This window comes from Xenia sp. Carnegie-2017, unplaced genomic scaffold (genome assembly GCF_021976095.1).
Source record: "Xenia sp. Carnegie-2017 unplaced genomic scaffold, XeniaSp_v1 HiC_scaffold_6, whole genome shotgun sequence".
Taxonomy (NCBI): domain Eukaryota; kingdom Metazoa; phylum Cnidaria; class Anthozoa; order Malacalcyonacea; family Xeniidae; genus Xenia; species Xenia sp. Carnegie-2017.
This window is the reverse complement of record NW_025813526.1, coordinates 4,194,489-4,206,357: the sequence shown is the minus strand read 5'-3', so window position 1 is coordinate 4,206,357 and position 11,869 is coordinate 4,194,489. Positions and strand designations below refer to the sequence as shown.

General features: G+C 28.5%; 3 non-coding genes across 3 annotated transcripts; all 3 read right to left on the bottom strand.

Annotated features, from left to right (window-relative positions):
• Positions 1-5,118: 5,118 nt before the first annotated feature.
• On the bottom strand, positions 5,119-5,191 carry Trnai-aau. The gene has a single exon. It is a non-coding gene; the product is annotated as a tRNA-Ile (tRNA).
• Positions 5,192-7,888: 2,697 nt separating this feature from the next.
• Positions 7,889-7,961, bottom strand: Trnai-aau. Its single transcript has one exon. It is a non-coding gene; the product is annotated as a tRNA-Ile (tRNA).
• A 2,558-nt stretch (positions 7,962-10,519) lies between these two features.
• Positions 10,520-10,592, bottom strand: Trnai-aau. The gene has a single exon. It is a non-coding gene; the product is annotated as a tRNA-Ile (tRNA).
• Between the last annotated feature and the right edge of the window lie 1,277 nt (positions 10,593-11,869).

Genomic DNA, 11,869 nt, shown 5'->3' with positions numbered 1-11,869 from the left:
ATCATATGGTTTGCATTTTAAAATTTTTCATTAATCTATACGGAAACAGACAATTTATTATTAAATCATTAGAACTTAACTATACAAAACACATTTTAAAAATTCCATGTTTCCAAAAGGAAACTTTGAAATGTACAATTTTTTTGACCTATAAAGGAAAGTTTATAAGGCTTTTTTATTTGTAGTGTTTTGTTCTTTAAAATCAGGACGGCACTATTGTCAAAGTAGCACCAGTGATAACATCTGTTTATTAAAAGCACTTAGGTCAATAATTGTTTGCAAGGATTTGAATCGACTTTTGACGTAAATTTTGTTTAGTAAATAATTATTGTAATTTTATTGTTTTATTACTTTAAGTATTTCAATTTTTTTTGACATTTAAAACTATAATTAATTAGGTTTACATTGTTATAAATTCTGAAATATACAAAGAAAGTCACAAAAAAATCTGTAAAGCTTCCATTTTAAGGTTAATTTAAACATTAGATTGTAAATATATTTAAATTGACGTAATTTGAGCTCCTTTCTAAGAGTAAAATATAAACCAGAACTACGTCCAGTTTTTTCCACAACTTTTATATGCTATTAAGCCTTAGTGAAAGTTATTAACAACTTACATACTTATGTAATTACATTTCAAAAAGTTATAATTTTACATTAGAATATTTTAAAGAATATAGTACTTTTTGTGAGGATTGCAATATTGTCAGGATTGCCGAGTGGTCTAAGGTGCCCGACTCAAGTACAGCACTAATATTGCTTCAAGCATTCGGTCCACAATTGTGGGCGGGTTCAATCCTACTCCTGACATTTCTGAATTTTAACCTACGTTAATGGAGCCTGTCCATGGTACTCACTGTTTATTTTTTACTTGTTTGTCTTTGTTTTCTTTTATAATATGGTTTGCAATTTGAAATTTTTCATTAATCTATACGGAAACAGACAATTTATTATTAAATCATAAGAACTTAACTATGCAAAACACATTTTAAAAATTCCATGTTTCCAAAAGGAAACTTTGAAATGTACAATTTTTTTAACCTATAAAGGAAAGTTTATAAGGCTTTTTTATTTGTAGTGTTTTGTACTTTAAAATCAGGACGGCACTATTGTCAAAGTAGCACCAGTGATAACATCTGTTTATAAAAAGCACTTAGGTCAATAATTTTTGCAAGGATTTGAATCGTACTTTTGACATATATTTTCTTTAGTAAATAAATATTATAGTTTTATTGTTTTATTCATTTAAGTATTTAAATTTTTTATGACATTTAGAACTATGATTAATTAGGTTTACATTGTTATAAATTCAGAAATATACAGAGAAAGTCACAAAAAAATCTTTAAAGATTTCATGTTAAGGTTCATTTGAACATAGAATTGTAAATATACTTTAATTGACCTAATTTGAGCTCTTTTCTGAGAGTAACGATAAACTAGATCTACGCCCACTTTTTCCACAACATTTATATGCTATTAAGTCTTAGTGAAAGTTATTAACAACTTACATACTTATGTAATTACATTTTAAAAAGTTATAATTTTACATTGGAATATTTTAAACAATATAATACTTTTTTTGAGGATTGTAAGATTGTCAGGATGGCCGAGTGGTCTAAGGTGCCCGACTCAAGTACAGCATTAATATTGCTTCAAGCATTCGGTCCACTATTGTGGCGTGTTCAATCCTACTCCTGACATTTATGAATTTTAACCTACATTACTGGAGACTGTCCATGGTACTCACTGTTTATTTTTTACCTGATGTTTGTCTTTGTTTTCTTTGTTCATATAGTTTGAATTTTTATATTTTTCATTAATCTATAGGGAAACAGACAATTTTTTTATTGAACCATAAGAATTTAACCATGCAAAGACATTTGAAAATTACATATTTCCAAAGAAAACTTTGAAATGTACAATTTTTAACCTACAAAGGAAAGTTTGTAGGGTTTTTATTTGCAGTGTGATGTAATTTTAAATAAAGACAGCACAATTGTAAAGTTGCACCAGTGATAACATCGGCTTATAAAATCACTTAGGTCAATAATTGTTTGAAAACCTTTAAATTGTACATTTAGAATGTTTAAGTTAATGAGGAATATTTATGGTACTTATCGCTTAGTTTTTACCTGATTTTTTCTTTGTTCTCTTTGTTTATATTGTTTGTATTTTTATATTTTTGTTAATCTATAATGGAAACAGACAATTTTTAATTGAATCATAAGAACTTAACAATACAAAACACATTTTAAGAATTACATGTTTCCAAAAGCACACTTTGAAATGTACAATTTTTAACCTATAAAGGAAAGTTTATAAGGCTTTTTATTTGTAGTGTGATGTATTTTAAAATCAGGACGCACTATTGTCAAATTAGGACCAGTGATAACATCTGCTTATAAAGAGAACTTAGGTCAATAATTGTTTGGAAGGCTTTGGTTCTTACTTTGACATGATTTTGTTTAGTAAATAAATATTGTAATTTTATTGTTTTTTAATTTAAGTATTTCAATTTTTTTTGACATTTAGAAAGCTCAATAAAGTTATTTATAACATCCAGAGAAATTTTTATTTTTAAACAATATATTTGTACAAAGTTTATGACAATGTGCCCTCCCAGCTATCACCATCGTAAAATGGTGATTCCTGCACTTTGGACACAGGATGTACAGTTACAAATTGTATGGATTGTTTTCTAGAGTCACCAGAGTGCTTAAACCTATAAACGTGAGCTTTATGTATATTTATATATACAAAGTGTATAACAATATGCCCTCCAGGCTATCTTCATGGTAAAATAGTGACTCCTGCACTTGGGACACAGGATGTACGATTACACATTGTATGGATTGTTTTGGGTCACCAAAGTGCTCAAATCTATAAAGGTGAGCTTTATATATATTTATATATACAAAGTGTCCAACAATGTGCCCTCCCGGCTATCACCATAATAAAATGGTCACTCCTGCAGCTGGGACACAGGATGTACAGTTACAAATGGTGTGGATTGTATTCTAGAGTCACCAGAGTGCTCATACCTATAAATGTGAGCTTTGCATAGTGCGAAAGTTAAAAGTCTAAGCAATCCAAGAGTGCTTAAAGTGCATATGCGAGAAAAAAAGTGTAAAGTTTTATGTTATGCAAAGTGTAACATAAGTTACACTTGTAAAGTTTTACATTTGTTACACTTTATAAGTTACACTTGTAAAGTTTTGTGTTATGCAAAGTGTATAACAATGTGCCCTCTCCACTATAACCCTAGTAAAATGTTTACTGTTTCCTTTGGTTTCTTGTTACTTTGTCGGTTTGTATTTGTTTAGTATAGAATTAAGTAACACCACAAACTCCAACAAAAATTACAAGAATCAAGATTATATAAACAACTTAATCCCAACACAAACGAGTGAGTCACAAACCACCTGGAGCAAAGCACTAACCAAAAAGCAAACTAAAATTCTAAACAAAGGATTAAATTACAACTTCCAAGATGCGAACAAACTTGACTAAAGAACTTAAAAGACCAAACGAAAGAAGACATTTGTAACAAATCACCACTGACCTCTGCCACAAACCACCACTTACTCTAAATAACGAAGAACTAAGAGCAATTAAAAACCTACAAACAACGACCAAATAATCATATTACGAGCTGACAAAGGATGCAAAACAGTTATCATGGACAAATCAGATTACATCGACAAAGCCAAGACCCTTCTACATAACACCACCACCTACGAACCTCTCCACGCAGACCCTAGCAAAATGACCACCAACCGCATCAACCATAAACTGAAACAAGTCAAAGATAAAAGGAACTGACCGAAAACGACTACCGAAGATTTGAACCCAATGACACATCTACCGCCAAATTCTACGGACTACCACAAATCCACAAAGAAAACAACCCGCTTCAAAGTATCGTATCGCTTCCAGGCTCACCTACGTATGAACTTTTAAAATATCTCTCTAATATTCTCTATTCACTAGTCAAAAATTCACCTCACAACATTAAAAACGCCACCACCTTCCTTGCCAACATTAACAACATTAAACTACGACCAGACGAAACCATGATATCCAAAGATAAAGGTAGATTATTTCATAAGGTGGCTTATTGTGGATTAAATGGTTTTAATTCACATGATATTTCTCCCCTCCAAAAAATGTAAACCATCATCGTGTACAAAATGTATCTCTTGTGAGGTTGAATATTCTTTAGAATCAAGAGTTTTTAATGAATTTAACAAAATAATAACATTAATGAATTAAAAAATCGAAAATGAAAAAGGAAAATTTAGAAAAAATTGAAGAAGTTATAAAATTAATAAGAATGGAAATTGTGTTTAATATAAAAGAAATGTATGAAAAAATAGACAAAACTATTAAAAAATAAAAAAGACAAAATAAGATCTCTTTACATCAATTTATTAGAATGTAGAGAAAAAAAATACCTACGATACTTTAGATGAAGTGATAATGTAATGAATTTTAATGAAGAAACTTTGTTAAAAGAAAATATTTTTAAAACACTAAAATAAAATTATATTAATAAATAATCATGTGTTGTTGAATTGATGCTTGTGCTTATTGTCCACTGGATGATTATTTATACTATTACTTTTCCAATTTTATGGGACAAAGCTACTTTTATTACTGGCATAATTATTGGCTTAATAACCATATTAATGATAACGGAGGATATAATACCTATTGTGAATATTATCCCATTGAGAAAGGAGTTGACTGTAGTGATCTTAAAGATTACGAAGAAAACACTAAATAAAAGCATTTATGCTTCCTTTTTTTAACTTTCAATACAGGTTTAATTATTACATTAAACATAAAAATATTTTCATATTATAAAACAAGTTTTATTGATGCTTTTGGAACTTTTTCTTTATGAAAATTTTTCACTACCTAAATGCCCCTTTATGATGCCAACATCAAAAGTTTTTCTTATTAATTATTTGAGTATTCTTAAGTTTTGTAAATTATAATTTAATAGGGAATTTAATATAAAGAAAGTAAACCTAAAAAGGCATTAACTACTGTTTATTTCTGTCATAAATGTTGATACTTAAATTAAACAATTTTGAAAACTGTCAGTATAGGAAATGGTCTATGAGAGGATCGAACTCTCGACCTTGGCGTTATTAGCACCATACCCTTCCGACTGAGCTAATAGACCTTACAATGACATGGTTATTTCAAGTAGATACTTACAAAAATGGTATAAAGTGTTGAAGATTTGACGGTTACATATTCACCCCTAGTCAGAAAATCCTAGGGATTCCACTGGGATTGACTGATTTTCTTTTTTGATATACTTGGTACTGATGTTGGAAATTTAATTTCATTAACAATAGTGTCAAGAAATGTATGTTTTACATTGCTAAAATAAGGCTGGGATCGAGTAATTGGGAATAAATTTGGGATTGACTGATTTTCTTTTTTGATATACTTGGTACTGATGTTGGAAATTTAATTTCATTAACCAATCTTGTCAAAAAATTTATGTTTTATATTGCTAAAATATGGCTTTACAATCGACTAATTTAGAAAATATTGTGCACTGCTAGGTCATATACAGAAATTATTATCTTCGAAGTAATTAGTATACTTTGATGCTACATATCTGAGCAATGGTAATATGAATAACTGCCCTCATCTAACTTGTAAATGTAGAAAATATAAGTGACAGACTTTCTTTTTCAAGGTAGGTTCCACAAGCAATCAATTTTTAGGTATAACTAGAATGAAAACCAAAGAGAAGGCTTTTGTTGACTTTTTGAATTTCAATATAGGTTCAACTAACACATTAAACATACAAATCATTTTGATATTATAAAACAAGTTTTATTCCCTTTGTGGCATTTCTTTCTTTATTATAATTTTCCAGAGTCTAAAGTATCACTTTATGATTCTGACATCAACAGTTTTATTTTTATTAATTATTTGGATATTTCTTGAGTTTTTTAAATTATAATTTGATAGGAAATTTGATTTCAAAAAATTGTAGCTAAAAAAGGCATTTAATAATGTTTATTTCTGTCATAAATATTGATACTTAAATTAACCAGTTTTGAAAACTATCAGTATAGGAAATGGTCTGTGAGAGAATCGAACTCTCAACTTTGGCATTATTAGCATAACACTCTTCCGACTGAGCTAATAGACTATACATAAATATGGCTTTATCAAGTAGATTTTACAAAATGGTGTAAAATTTAAAGATTTGACAGTTACATATTCACCCCTAGGACAGTTACATATTCACCCCTAGTTAGAACATCCTAGTGATGACACTAGGATTGACTGATTTTCTTTTTTGATATACTTGGTACTGATGTTCGAAATTTAATTTCATTAACGAATATTGTCAAGAAATTTATATTTTACATTGCTAAAATATGGCTTTACATTCGACTAATTTACAAAACATTGTGCACTGCTAGCTCATATCCAGAAATTATTATCTCGGAAGTAATTAAAATACTTTGATGCCATATATCTAAGCAATGTTAGTATGAATAGTTGCCCTCATATCACTTGTAGATGTAGAAAATATAGGTGACCGACATTTTTTTTCAAGGTGGGTTCCACGAACAATCAATGTTTAGTTATATTATAACTAGAATGAATGGCCGAATAGAAGGCTTTTTGTTGACTTTTTTCAATTTCAATATAGGTTCAAGTAATACATTAAACATACAAAACATTTTGATATTATAAAACAAGTTTTATTCATGCTTTTGTGGCATTTTTTCTTTATTATAATTTTCCACCGTCTAAAGTATCACTTTAACATTCTGACATCAACAGTTTTATTTTTATTAATTATTTGGATATTTCTTGAGTTTTTTAAATTATAATTTGATGGGAAAATTTGATTTCAAAAAAGTGAACATAAAAAAGTATTAAATACTGTTTTTTAAAATCAATATTAATACTTAATTTAAAGAGTTTTTAAAAAGTGTCATTAACAAAATTGGCCTGTCAGAAGATCAAATTATCGACCTTGCCAGTAATAAAAGCAAGCTCTTCCTTATGAGCTAATAGACCATACAATAATAATCAAATATCATGTACATAATTTTAAATAGGGTTTAAGTTTATAAACCAAATAGTGCAATAGTGATCAAAAATTTATTTTTTAAGACTTGACGGTTCAATCTTCACCCCTGGTCAGAACATACTAAGCAATGCCACTGCAATTGCCTGATTTTCTTTCTTGATGTACTTGGTACTGAGGTGGAAATTTAAATTGATTAAACAAAATTATGTAAAATTTATGTTTTACATGGCTAAAATATGGCTTTATCATCAAATAATTTACAAAACATTGCACTGCCAGGTCATATACAAAAATTATTGTCTGAGAAGCAATTGTGTTATACCATATATCTAAAACAATGTTAAGATGTGGAATCGCCCCATGTAACTTGTAGATGTGGAAAATATAAGTGACAGATTTTCTTTTTCAACGTAGGTTCTACGAGCAATGAATTTTTATATACATTATAACTAAAATGAAAAGCCAAATAAAAGGATTTATGTTTCCTTTTTTTTTAACTTTCAATACAGGTTTAACTATTACATTAAACGTACAAAATATTTTCATATTATAAAACAAGTTTTATTGATGCCTTTGTGGAACTTTTTCTTCATGAAACTTTTTCACAACCTAAATGCCCCTTTATCTTGCCAACATTAAAAGTTTTATCTTAGTAATTATTTGAGAATTCTTAAGTTTTTTATATTATAATTTAAGAGGAATTTAATATAAAGAAAGTAAACCTAAAAAAGGCATTAAATACTGTTTATTTCTGTCATAAATGTTGATACTAATATTAAACAATTTTTAAAAAACTATCAGTATAGGAAATGGTCTATAAGAGGATCGAACTCTCGACCTTGGCGTTATTAGCACCACGCTCTTCCGACTGAGCTAATAGACCTGACATTGACGTGGTTATATTAAGTAAATACTTACAAAATGGTATAAATATTTGAAGATTTGACGGTTACATATTCACCCTAGTCAGAACATCCTAGGGATGCCACTGGGATTGACTGATTTTCTTTTTGATATACTTGGTACTGATGTTGGAACTTTAATTTCCTTGACCAATATTGTCAAGAAATTTATGTTTTAAATTGCTAAAATATGGCTTTATAATCGACTTAATTTAGAAAATATTGTTCACTGCTAGACCATATTCAGAAATTATTTTCTCGAAGTAATTAAAATACTTTGATGCAACATATCTGAGCAATGTTAATATGAATAACTGCCCTCATCTAACTTGTAGATGTAGAAAATATAAGTAACAGACTTTCTTTTTCAAGGTAGGTTCCACAAGCAATCAATTTTTAGGTATAACTAGAATGAAAACCAAAGAGAAGGCTTTTGTTGACTTTTTCAATTTCAATATAGGTTCAACTAACACATTAAACATACAAATCATTTTGATATTATAAAACAAGTTTTATTCCCTTTGTGGCATTTCTTTCTTTATTATAATTTTCCAGAGTCTAAAGTATCACTTTATGATTCTGACATCAACAGTTTTATTTTTATTAATTATTTGGATATTTCTTGAGTTTTTTAAATTATAATTTGATAGGAAAATTTGATTTCAAAAAATTGTAGCTAAAAAAGGCATTTAATAATGTTTATTTCTGTCATAAATATTGATACTTAAATTAACCAGTTTTGAAAACTATCAGTATAGGAAATGGTCTGTGAGAGAATCGAACTCTCAACTTTGGCATTATTAGCATAACACTCTTCCGACTGAGCTAATAGACTATACATAAATATGGCTTTATCAAGTAGATTTTACAAAATGGTGTAAAAATTTGAAGATTTGACAGTTACATATTCACCCCTAGGACAGTTACATATTCACCCTAGTTAGAACATCCTAGTGATGACACTGGGATTGACTGATTTTCTTTTGATATACTTGGTACTGATGTTGGAAATTTAATTTCATTAACGAATATTGTCAAGAAATTTATATTTTACATTGCTAAAATATGGCTTTACATTCGACTAATTTACAAAACATTGTGCACTGCTAGCTCATATCCAGAAATTATTATCTCGAAGTAATTAAAATACTTTGATGCCATATATCTAAGCAATGTTAGTATGAATAGTTGCCCTCATCTCACTTGTAGATGTAGAAAATATAGGTGACAGACATTTTTTTTCAAGGTGGGTTCCACGAACAATCAATGTTTAGTTATATTATAACTAGAATGAATGGCCGAATAGAAGGCTTTTTGTTGACTTTTTTCAATTTCAATATAGGTTCAAGTAATACATTAAACATACAAAACATTTTGATATTATAAAACAAGTTTTATTCATGCTTTTGTGGCATTTTTTCTTTATTATAATTTTCCACCGTCTAAAGTATCACTTTATCATTCTGACATCAACAGTTTTATTTTTGTTAATTATTTGGATATTTCTTGAGTTTTTTAAATTATAATTTGATGGGAAAATTTGATTTCAAAAAAGTGAACATAAAAAAGTATTAAATACTGTTTTTTAAAATCAATATTAATACTTAATTTAAAGAGTTTTTAAAAAGTGTCATTAACAAAATTGGCCTGTCAGAAGATCAAATTATCGACCTTGCCAGTAATAAAAGCAAGCTCTTCCTTATGAGCTAATAGACCATACAATAATAATCAAATATCATGTACATAATTTTAAATAGGGTTTAAGTTTATAAACCAAATAGTGCAATAGTGATCAAAAATTTATTTTTTAAGACTTGACGGTTCAATCTTCACCCCTGGTCAGAACATACTAAGCAATGCCACTGCAATTGCCTGATTTTCTTTCTTGATGTACTTGGTACTGAGGTGCGAAATTTAAATTGATTAAACAAAATTATGTAAAAATTTATGTTTTACATGGCTAAAATATGGCTTTATCATCAAATAATTTACAAAACATTGCGCACTGCCAGGTCATATACAAAAATTATTGTCTGAGAAGCAATTGTGTTATACCATATATCTAAAACAATGTTAAGATGTGGAATCGCCCCATGTAACTTGTAGATGTGGAAAATATAAGTGACAGATTTTCTTTTTCAACGTAGGTTCTACGAGCAATGAATTTTTATATACATTATAACTAAAATGAAAAGCCAAATAAAAGGATTTATGTTTCCTTTTTTTAACTTTCAATACAGGTTTAACTATTACATTAAACGTACAAAATATTTTCATATTATAAAACAAGTTTTATTGATGCCTTTGTGGAACTTTTTCTTCATGAAACTTTTTCACAACCTAAATGCCCCTTTATCTTGCCAACATTAAAAGTTTTATCTTAGTAATTATTTGAGAATTCTTAAGTTTTTTATATTATAATTTAAGAGGAATTTAATATAAAGAAAGTAAACCTAAAAAAGGCATTAAATACTGTTTATTTCTGTCATAAATGTTGATACTAATATTAAAAATTTTTAAAAACTATCAGTATAGGAAATGGTCTATAAGAGGATCGAACTCTCGACCTTGGCGTTATTAGCACCACGCTCTTCCGACTGAGCTAATAGACCTGACATTGACGTGGTTATATTAAGTAAATACTTACAAAAATGGTATAAATATTTGAAGATTTGACGGTTACATATTCACCCCTAGTCAGAACATCCTAGGGATGCCACTGGGATTGACTGATTTTCTTTTTTGATATACTTGGTACTGATGTTGGAACTTTAATTTCCTTGACCAATATTGTCAAGAAATTTATGTTTTAAATTGCTAAAATATGGCTTTATAATCGACGAATTTAGAAAATATTGTTCACTGCTAGACCATATTCAGAAATTATTTTCTCGAAGTAATTAAAATACTTTGATGCAACATATCTGAGCAATGTTAATATGAATAACTGCCCTCATCTAACTTGTAGATGTAGAAAATATAAGTAACAGACTTTCTTTTTCAAGGTAGGTTCCACAAGCAATCAATTTTAGGTATAACTAGAATGAAAACCAAAGAGAAGGCTTTTGTTGACTTTTTCAATTTCAATATAGGTTCAACTAACACATTAAACATACAAATCATTTTGATATTATAAAACAAGTTTTATTCCCCTTTGTGGCATTTCTTTCTTTATTATAATTTTCCAGAGTCTAAAGTATCACTTTATGATTCTGACATCAACAGTTTTATTTTTATTAATTATTTGGATATTTCTTGAGTTTTTTAAATTATAATTTGATAGGAAAATTTGATTTCAAAAAATTGTAGCTAAAAAAGGCATTTAATAATGTTTATTTCTGTCATAAATATTGATACTTAAATTAACCAGTTTTGAAAAACTATCAGTATAGGAAATGGTCTGTGAGAGAATCGAACTCTCAACTTTGGCATTATTAGCATAACACTCTTCCGACTGAGCTAATAGACTATACATAAACATGGTTTTATCAAGTAGATTTTACAAAATGGTGTAAAATTTGAAGATTTGACAGTTACATATTCACCCCTAGGACAGTTACATATTCACCCTAGTTAGAACATCCTAGTGATGACACTGGGATTGACTGATTTTCTTTTGATATACTTGGTACTGATGTTGGAAATTTAATTTCATTAACGAATATTGTCAAGAAATTTATATTTTACATTGCTAAAATATGGCTTTACATTCGACTAATTTACAAAACATTGTGCACTGCTAGCTCATATCCAGAAATTATTATCTCGAAGTAATTAAAATACTTTGATGCCATATATCTAAGCAATGTTAGTATGAATAGTTGCCCTCATCTCACTTGTAGATGTAGAAAATATAGGTGACAGACATTTTTTTCAAGGTGGGTTCCAC